This window comes from Olea europaea, chromosome 1 (assembly GCF_002742605.1).
Source record: "Olea europaea var. sylvestris chromosome 1, O_europaea_v1, whole genome shotgun sequence".
NCBI lineage: Eukaryota > Viridiplantae > Streptophyta > Magnoliopsida > Lamiales > Oleaceae > Olea > Olea europaea.
Window position 1 is genome coordinate 5,489,234 of NC_036237.1, and position 10,621 is coordinate 5,499,854.

Consider the following 10,621-nt stretch of genomic DNA (forward strand, 5'->3'; position numbering starts at 1 on the left):
GACAAAATCTCTCATATGTTACATACTAACTTATTATGATGTTAAGCCCAAACTCAATCACCAGGTAGAAATGGTTACCACCCCATATGTAAATAGGCCATTCCTACTAACTGATTTCTTTCTTTAGCAATAGGGGAAAAAATACAAACAATAATTTAAAAAAATAAAAAATAAAAACAATATCCTTGAAGTTTTTGTTAAAGTGATGATCAAATTTTGACATCAACAAATAATTTCCGAGTGCAATTACTCATTCAATAATTATATAACATGAAAAATCCACTAAAAGGCATGCATTGATTGATACTTGAATGTCTTGGAATCAATCTTATTATTGAGTGACTATATTGCTCTTGTTGCCATATAGAGAAGATTAGCAGTATATAGAAGATTTTCCCTAGCTAATCTTTATGTCATACATAGAAGATTTGTTGTATATAGAAGATTTTCTCTTGTAGTCATACCTCGTACAACACAATAAGTTTATAATATAATTCCATTGGATGTTGCTATCAAATTATTGAGAATAATGAAAATATCATCTTTACATGGTTTAAGAGGCACACAGATCCTAGCATGGTTGATGGTTCTCCAGCCGATACTTTTGTTGCCATTCTCAAATCCATTAATGATATCTCTTCTCCATATATAGAAGATTTGTCGTATATAGAAGATTTTCCTTTGTTGATCTTGTTGATATATAGAGATTATTTTTTCTTGTTGTATTACCTTGTACAATACATTAAATTTATCTATACAACTCCATCATATGTTGATACCACATTATTGAGAATATGAGAATATCTTCTTAACACTTGTTGCTTTCAAATAAGCATGTTTAGCTTGTAAGTCAATGCCTGGTAGCCTAATATGTATGTTGACAATCTTATTAAAAGAATAATGTTTAGGTAATACAAATTAATATAAAAGTAGAAACTGAATATTTATTTAACATGCTGGTCTGTGGACTACACTGAAAACATGTTTGGGAAGTATTTTTGTAAAGGTTTGAATATTTATAAGCACAAGTCAAGACTAATATATATTAATTGAACAAGAAAATGAAACTAAACTATTCTCTATTGTAAGTAGAGTCTAATACTTTCTTGTTTCCCTGATATTGAAGTTTGGAATAAACGCTTAACTCTATATTTAAAAAAAAAAATGTGAAGCCACCCCCTAATTTCTCTTTCTAGACTAGACTAGACTAAGTTGAATTATCCAGGCCCGGGGAATGTTCCTTTTTGACCCCAGATTATATTCTTTACTGACCAACAATTAATACAGAATATGACAGGGGTTGGATTGGGTTGGGGTCGTAGTGTGGTACTGGTCCATATTGCATGAGATTCTCTAGGCATCATGGTACCAAACCTAATCTATGTTCAGTCCCCTAAATCTTATGCAGATGAACCTAAACACATCTGGTTCAGTTTTTTCTACACCTACACAGGGAGGCTATGGACAACATTACCTAGACTTGACCTACATCTATGTTAATCAATGCAACCCAAAGGAAAATGCCAAATATTAGAGTCTTGAAATGATACTATGAAATGTTATAACCACATGTTTAGTTCAGTTTATAAAGCGAGTTAAAATTTAAGACAAAGTCAAAATAAATTTTAACCACACATTTCTTAAAATCAATACTTTTCAACTATATATTTCATTCACAGATCTACTCAAACCAAATATGGGAAGTATCATAAGCTAGCCTTGATCTGATAGAAACCACATGGGAAAATTGGAAACATTTCCAAGAAGGTGAAAAGTTATAATAATTTACATATAAATGTATGTTGTATACAAAACACAGTAAAATATTAGCGTAGGGGTGGGGTAGGGGTAGGGTGGGGTGAAGAGCAGTTATTTACCTGGTATGGTGCAGGAGGATTGGGAATATGGCACACTGAGAAATGGAAGCCTAAAAAATTGGATTCATACATACGATTTGTAAATATGCTTGGCTCCTCATACGCCATCCACGGAGGCCATCGATATTCCGGTGGGCTCAGCAAATGGCATACAGGGAGCCAGGCATGTACAGATATATATGTATGTATCTGTATTCCAGACATAATGTTACACACACCATATGTACATCTACATCCTCATATTGCATCTTTTGTATGAGAATATGCTTATGAATGCCAATATTCATACCCTAATATTACTCCAATAAATCACAATCCTAACAAATCAAGATTTAACCTTGAAGCCTACCCCACCTACCCCTCCCCCCATATAATTATATCTACATGCTCAAAAAACCTAACATATCAAGAATGAAAATTAGAAAGTCATCAACTCAAGGCAGAACCAGAAATATACACACTGCATATATATGTGTATGTGTGTGTGTGTGTGTGTGTGTGTGTGTGTGTGTATAGAGAGAGAGAGAGAGAGAGAGAGGTGGAAGTACGTATTGCCGTATGGGGAGATAAAAAGAATTAAAGATAGGTATATAAAGGCCTCGGAGAGAGATTTGGAGGATCAAACTGGGTCCAAAAATTAAAGAAAAAAATTCAAGAAAACCCACGAACTCTTTATTCCATTGATGAAAAAGAAAAAGGAAAAAAATCACCATTCTCTAATGGCGAAAATTCATGCATGACCTAATAAAACCAGTGGCTTTAATTTTGCTGTGGGGTTTCCATGTGAGGAAAAGAAGGAGAGTGTGAGGGTTGGGAACTGAATTGCCACTAAATATAGACATAGATAGATATAGAGAGAGAAAGAGAAAGTGAATACAGGGTTGTGTTAGTAACTACGCAATTTCCCAAGCTTATGTTCTGAAATCTCCTTTTCTGGGTCGTAAAGTAGAGAGTCTTGCTTTTCTCTTCTGAACCTCCTTTTGTCTCCAAGTGTTTGGAGGACATGGATTCCTCCTCTCTCTACTTACTTTCGAATTTTTTAATTTGAAAATAAGTAGAAAGCAAAAGAGCATCATACCGTATAATTTTTTTATTTTTTTATTTTGCTACTTATACATAAAAATAATACATAAACGATTATCGATAAGATGTGGAGGAAAAAGTTGACTGTCTTTTAAACTAACAAATAATAAAAGTGTATGTGGATATTATGTAATCCTCCATATAAACTTTGATGTATACGTAGCAATGTCCTTATTTTTTTCCTTTTGCTTCTAGTCCTTCTTCTAGTCCCAGCTATGATAATTGTTCTTGCTTCAAATCCTCATTTCCTGTTTGGTATAGCTTAAATAGTTTATTGAAATCAAAATCAAAGTTAATTATTAATTTAATCACCCATTTTGGACTCACAATTTTTATCAACCTTTCAATCACATATATCATTAACTTCTATCAAAAATTACTAAAAATCTAATTTTTATTTATAAATAAAAAAATAAATATGACCTTTGCATAGGATACATGTCGAAAAACACCAGTTTTAGCTAAAAACTATGGGGCACTTCTAGATCAGCTTAAAGAAATTGTAACAAAACAACGAGATGCCTCCCCCCGAGGTATAACTCAGTGGTGCAAAGGACAGGAGTGAGATAGTCTCAACCTTATTGGCAGTCGCAGTGTGAGATTTCGATTCTTGAGATATAGAATTGGACTCTTTGTGGATATCAGTGTACGGGCAAGTTCTTATTCTCTGGCCCGTTGGAGCACATCCCGCGATTTACCTCTCTCACGATACTCCATGGGCAGGGCGATGAAGACTTTCAAAGTTGTGGTTCGACCTTTAAAAATGGGCAGGGCGATGAAGACTTTCAAAGTTGGGGTTCAACCTTTTTTTGTAACAAAACAACGATATTATTTGCTAGAATTTTGTACGGGACTACTTGCATATTGGTTGGAAATTTGCTTAGTAGCAAATTATTAAAATGTTAATCAGACAGGCCCTTTCATTGGGACAAAATCAAAATTTGTTGTCCCAGTCTTGTCAATTCCAACCTAGTAATGCTTTCCACCGTCTTGTTTGGATGGATTTTATTGGGTAGAGAGTTCAGCGACTATGGCTCATCATAACATCTAGGTCGTAGCTTGAAATCCCGATCATCATCATGGTTGCTTTTCTTTGATCTGTGGCAATATGCGGCGCGACGTCATGGAGGATACCTCTTTGTTTGAATGGTTACAAAAATGTTGATGGTGTCATAGGTGGACATCCTTTCAATTTGATCGTGATAATGTTTCATATGAATCTCAACTTGCTAAGATGGCTTCTATTGATCGATGACCACCAACATTGACATGTTTTAACTTAGCAAATAAGCTACTTTGATTGCTTTGAAGTGAATCCCCAAATCATCAAATGTGACGTTTTTCGTTCAAACATCAAAAAAAAGTGATAACAACTGATGCCTCTTCAATAACTTGCACTTTTTATATAAGATCCGGGGTTAGTATGTACCTTTATTTGTCAAATAGTTAATTAGAAGAAATAAAAATCAAACCCACAATTAATTAAGAGGAAGATACACAACCTAACTTGTAGATTCACCAATAGATACAAAAAAATATCACCTAGTGTACACGAATGGAGGAGTAAGGTTTCATTATCATATGGTTGATAGCTCGGCATATTGGTTCTTCATAAAAGTCGTCATGATTGTCTAGGTCTGAACCTACTAGAAGGAGATTGAATTCATCCTCAAAATCTTTATGAACCATGCTAGAGCTACAATATGATTTTTACATGGTGGCTGACAGTTCCCTCACAACAGGCACAGCCCCCCTCCGCCCCGTTTGTGAGGGGGTGTAAAATAGCAATACTCAAATCTTTATAGACAACACCTGTCGAATAGGTGCAATATCTCATGATAGGAATATGGTCACCTAAATTTTTTTGGAGGATACATCTATAATTATCATAAGCGGATGGCGACTAAATTTGAATTTAAGGTGGTGTTTCGTTAGTATGTTAAATTGGCTTATGTATAAGTGCCATTAAAGGAAATAAATAATTATTATTTGTTATAAAAAGATATATAAAAAAAGGAAAAAAAAAAGAAGAGAGGATAAAAATCAATAAATTTGTGTGAGTTTTATTAAGAATTAAAGTCTATAAATTATTTATAGGGGAGAGTTAGGGATACAACGATAATAATTTCTAGGGTTGTAAAGTACAATTGTCATTCACTAATAAACTTATCATTTACAACACTCCCCTTTAATGACATATTACAAAATATCTGTCTCGTTAAAGTCTTGTTCAATAAAAACTCAATAATACAAAAAAAAAATTAAATGAAGGAAAAAATTACAGTTATTTTGGAGTATTAAAAATAAATGTTGCCTCATTAAAATTTTGTTAGGAAAATCCAGTGAGATAAAACTTAAACGAAGGAAAAAGAGTACTATTACTCCTCCCGATATTGATCACTGAGATTCATTGAGTCTACGCATTTCAATTTTTTGAATGTAAATGTGGGCAATACTTTTTTGAATAAATCTGTCACATTATCACTGGAGCGAATTTGTTGGATATTAATATCGTCATTCTTTTAAAGTACATACGTATAAAAGAATTTTGGAGAAAAATGGTTCTTCCTATCACTTTTGATATAGTCTCCTTTGAATTGTGCAATAAAACTAAATTATCTTTATACAATATTGTTGGACTATCTTTTGTTGAAGTTAATAGCATGATGTTTGGATATGATGGGTCGTGTTCCTCAGCCATACACATTCTTGTTCTGTTTCATGGATTGGAATAATTTTAAAATGATTTAAAACTATTCTAATGTCTTTAAATTGGTGTAAAGCTATATCTTACAAGGAAACTTACAGAAAAACTATATCGAGTCGAGTACAGTTTGCAAGATAAGTTAATGCTCAAATGCACTAAATTATAATACTTTAGGACCTAGAACATTTTCTCCATCTTCAAATGGATGAAATGGATCTTTGTTCATATTAAGTGATCGAACAGCAATAGATAATGTCAATGGATGTGCATTATACATATAAAACGTTCAAAGATTTTTTTGTATATGTAGATTGATGAACAAATAATCTTTTTGAGAAGTGTTCAATTTGCAATCCAAAACAAAAGTTCGTATTTTTGTATTTATAATTTTTTAATAATAAGATCTCACTATTGTAATTTTAATTTATAATAAACAAAAGTATATAGTGCATATCTATAGTTGATATCATATACATCGTGAAGGGAAGATATATAATTTCTTAGGACGTTTTGTTAAATTTAAATTTAAGTCCCTGTTTGTTTCCCATTGTGTACTCATTAAAATGAAAAATATGACTGTTATCCATCACATCAAGTTATTATATTTGACTTTTTAACTCTTATGTGCGGTCCGTAACGGCTATATCTTTCATTCTCATTTTTACATTAATGTGTATTAAACGGTATCTAAATATGATAAAATGTCTACATTCCTAAAGAAGCTAAAATAATTTATATTATTATAATTAAAACTTTATTTATTGTTCCTTTTTATGTAGTCCAAAGAAGTCACAAAGATATTAATTCTAAGGTTGAGAACTATGTAGGTACATATTTGACTAAAAATAACGATAATTTTCAAATTGAATTTGTATTATCTCAAATTAACTATTATATTTGCATTTTCGTTGACTCGTGCACGTAGGGTAAACTGTTAAATGTTGAATGCAGCTTTTTAAATTAGTATATGTCTAATTTTTTTTAACAGTTTTAACTTTTAAAAATAAGATTATTAATATTAAAGCAAATTTAGCAAAATATACAGAACATTTACATTTAAATTTCGGTGCTTCCTATTATCATCGCCCATAGAATAAATAATCATCATTTTTCTCATGCTGATTGTTAAGTACTGGAAAAAAAGGAAGGAAAAAAAAAAGTTGTGTTGTACAAAGCAAATATCGAGTTAGCTAGCGATAGATGAAAAAAGAGTCGTAAAAAACTAGTAACAGATTTGACGATAAAAGATTCAAATTTTTAAAATGGGGAACTTTCAAATAGCGATCGTCATAATTGATAACTGACTTACAATGATAATATTTTTATTATTTTAAAATAATTTGTAACCGGTCACTAATATTTTTTATTTTTTTAACTTTTCAAATAAGTTATAACGATGGATTAATATATTTAAAAAACACACCATTTGCTGAAAATTTTACACTTTGCATAATGAGTTTATAAATTTACATTTTACATACTATTTTGTATAATGGTTACAAAAACACCATTTGCTGAAAATTTTACAAAGAGGTCATTACAAATAGGTGAACACATAAGAATACCATTAATTTAAATAATAAACCACACCCTATATTGTATTAACTTATGTAACATTTTGCTCATCATTCCCTAATCTTTAATTTAGTTTGTCAATAACATATTAAAACATAGAAGATACTCCATTTAACTCTTCTAATATTGTTAAAAATATTAATTTCTATCTTATAATTAATAATTTTGCTCAATGAATAAAATAAAAATCTATTACAATAGTTTTCAATATAATTAGTTGTAATTTTTAGTTTTTTTTTACAAATTTTAAGTTGGGATAATTAGCAGCTTAATAAATTATAAAAAAATGTATGTCTAATTTATTGGTATCTATTGCAAATGCATTTTTTTCCCTTTTTGCAAGGAAGCTTCGTATAAGAGAAGAATATATTAATATAGTGAAGAAAAACATATAACTTTGTACAAAAATGAAGATAGAAAATAAAACTATGTACGTGATGCAATGAAAAGACTCGATTGAATGTTAATTAATTATGGACTGATATAAGTAAAATTAAGCCCATGTTTGGTTTAATTAAAAATTAATTTTTTATTAGATTTTAATTAAAGTTAGTGAAGTGATTGATAAAAGTTGTGAGTACCATAAAATGTAGTTAAAAATGTGTTTGAAGACAAATGAGTTTTAGAAAATGGATATAAAATTTTTAAATGAAAATGAAACATTAACTTAACTTTTAGAAATAAAATATATTTAAAAACTTGGTACGTAAAGTGTTACATAATATAATATTTGTGATTTGTAGATTTTTATTATTAATATTTAATTTGTTCGGTTTAACTATATTTATTGATGAATTTGGAAATCTTTCAACAACATTTTTTTTTCTTGTTAATGTAACTATATTTTAGTTGCACAAAGATTTTTTACTCATTATATCCTTTTAGCAAAAGCATGAACTAAAGTTTTATGAGAATTAGCTCTTGTTTGACCCCGTTACATTTCATCAATTTAAATTAAATTTTCGAGAGATGATACATGTACAGGATGTGATTCGCTAACTCCTACCAGATTAGACACAAGAAGTGGGGTGGGTAAGATTTTTTTGACAATATTTTAATTATATGGGGCCCACCCCATGTGTCTCATCTGAAGGAGTTCTATGAACTCCTCTTATATACATTTAGCATTGGTGTAATTTTTCTCTCTCTTATTTTTAATCACATAATTTTTAATAAAATAATATTACATGTAACACGAAAATTTTTCATTCATTTACAATCGTCTCTTTTTAAAAAAAAAAAAAATACTATTTCTCCATTATAATCAAAATTAATTGGGCCAAATGGGGCTTAATTTATAATATAACTCATAAAGCACTATCAGTATTTGTCCTTTTCCTATGCTACAAATTACAATATATAAACTACACAAGTACGAGTTAAATAAAATAAATTATTTTGCCGACATGGATCCATCATGTCTTATGTACTAAAATGATTGGACGTGTACGCTTGTTTGTATTTTTATATAGAAACTTACATCATTAGTCCTTTACTTATTGTTCCAATATCACGTTAGTTTTTCATCATATTTTATAAAGGCTGAAACCCAATCTTAAGAATCTTTCATTGCCTCGTCCCTAAAATATTGTGAGAGAGGTTAATTGCGAGATGTGTCCCAACAGGTTAGGAAACAAAAGCTCCTTATACACTGATGTTCACAAAGAATCACAATCCATATTTTAGGAGTCGAACCCTCACAATGCAACTGCCAGAAAAGTTGAGTATACCTCACCCTTGTTCTATGTTCAATGTTTCATCATATTTTATGATTGAGAGAGAGAGAGAGAGAACATTTAAGCTATGTCAATGTTTGGTATGAATTAAAATTTATTTATTTATTAATTTTAACTTTAATTTTAATGAATTTACAGCTATTATATTGATGTGATGCGCAACTTTTTAACCATATATTTCATCAATTTTTATCAAAATTTAATAAAATCTAATTTTAAACACTACCAAACAGAGACTATATTAAAAATATAAAAAGTTTTATGATCTAAACATTTGGAAGGAACAAGTGTCGGAATCCTCTTGTTAGTCTTATACTCGAATATGTATGTTTATTGCACCGGTACATACGAGTGAACGCGATTCGGTTAGGACGATTTGTGCTATATTTTCAACTTAAACCATTTCATGCGGTTTGAAATTTTTCTATACCAAACCATAATTTACAATTTGGTTCGATTTTAATATGCGACTTACCAATTGATATTATAGTAATATATTTAAAACAAGTTAATATATAAGTTTAAGCGATAATTAATAATGTTAAATTACATTCATATTTAACATGAAACTTGTGAATAAATTATTTTCTAAGTTGGTTGCTAAAAGATATTAATAGAACAAAAATATCTTTATTCATTTTTATTTACCTTTTCTTGTTTGACTTTTATATTATCGTGTGGCGATTGGTAAAAGTAGAATCACATTCTGTTATTATAATTCGATTAAAACTTTTTTCATCTTACTAGTGTGATGTTAAATGAGGATTAAATAAGATATATTTAGATGTACAAAGATTAATACAGTTCAGGCTTATTGGAAATTAACGAATTTCATCCTCTAACTATTTTATGAAAGTAGAATATAGTAGTATTAGTCAGGGAATATTAACATTTTCACACAATCAATACGCTCTGTTCTTCATTCTTTTCAAACCACAGACGAGTTCATTAATCATCTAAACACACAAACAGTCATTTTTCTATCCAAAATACAACTCACAAGTATATAATAAGTTAAAAAACAACAAATAAAAGAAAGAATAATAAAAAAATGGTTTGAATAAGAATCTGAGACTTACCGAGAAAGAAGAGAAAAAAAAAAGCGATTCAGGTAAAAATTAGCAGACTAATAGGCAAAAAAAATTGACGATTCGTTCAGCGATGGCAAACAAGCATCAAATGTTTTGAAAATGATAATTTATGTTAGAGCTTTTGAAACTTTAAACATGATTTGCTTCAGTAGTTTTGTTTAATTATGATTTGAATTGTCTAAAATATATGTTTTTTTTTAATTCCATATGATTTAGGAATAATTTTAGTTCAATTTAGATTTCGGGTGACAACATGTGTTGTGAACTTGTTAAACCATGGGTCAATAATGATAAACCTAATTTACTTTTACGATTATTTCAATAGGCTGATTGTAATTTGCATTATTAAATTGGTGTGTGTGTGTGTGTGTGTTTTGGAAAAGTGAAAAAAATAAAATTTATAACTTAATAAAAGTAATGTTTTAATTAAAAAAAAATTAAAACAATTTAGTTAGATTTAGTGTGATTTTTGAAATTTGAAACCTAAACCAAATCATTTAATGATTTGGTTCGATTTGAGGGAAAAAAATGGACCGCAGATCAACATGGACT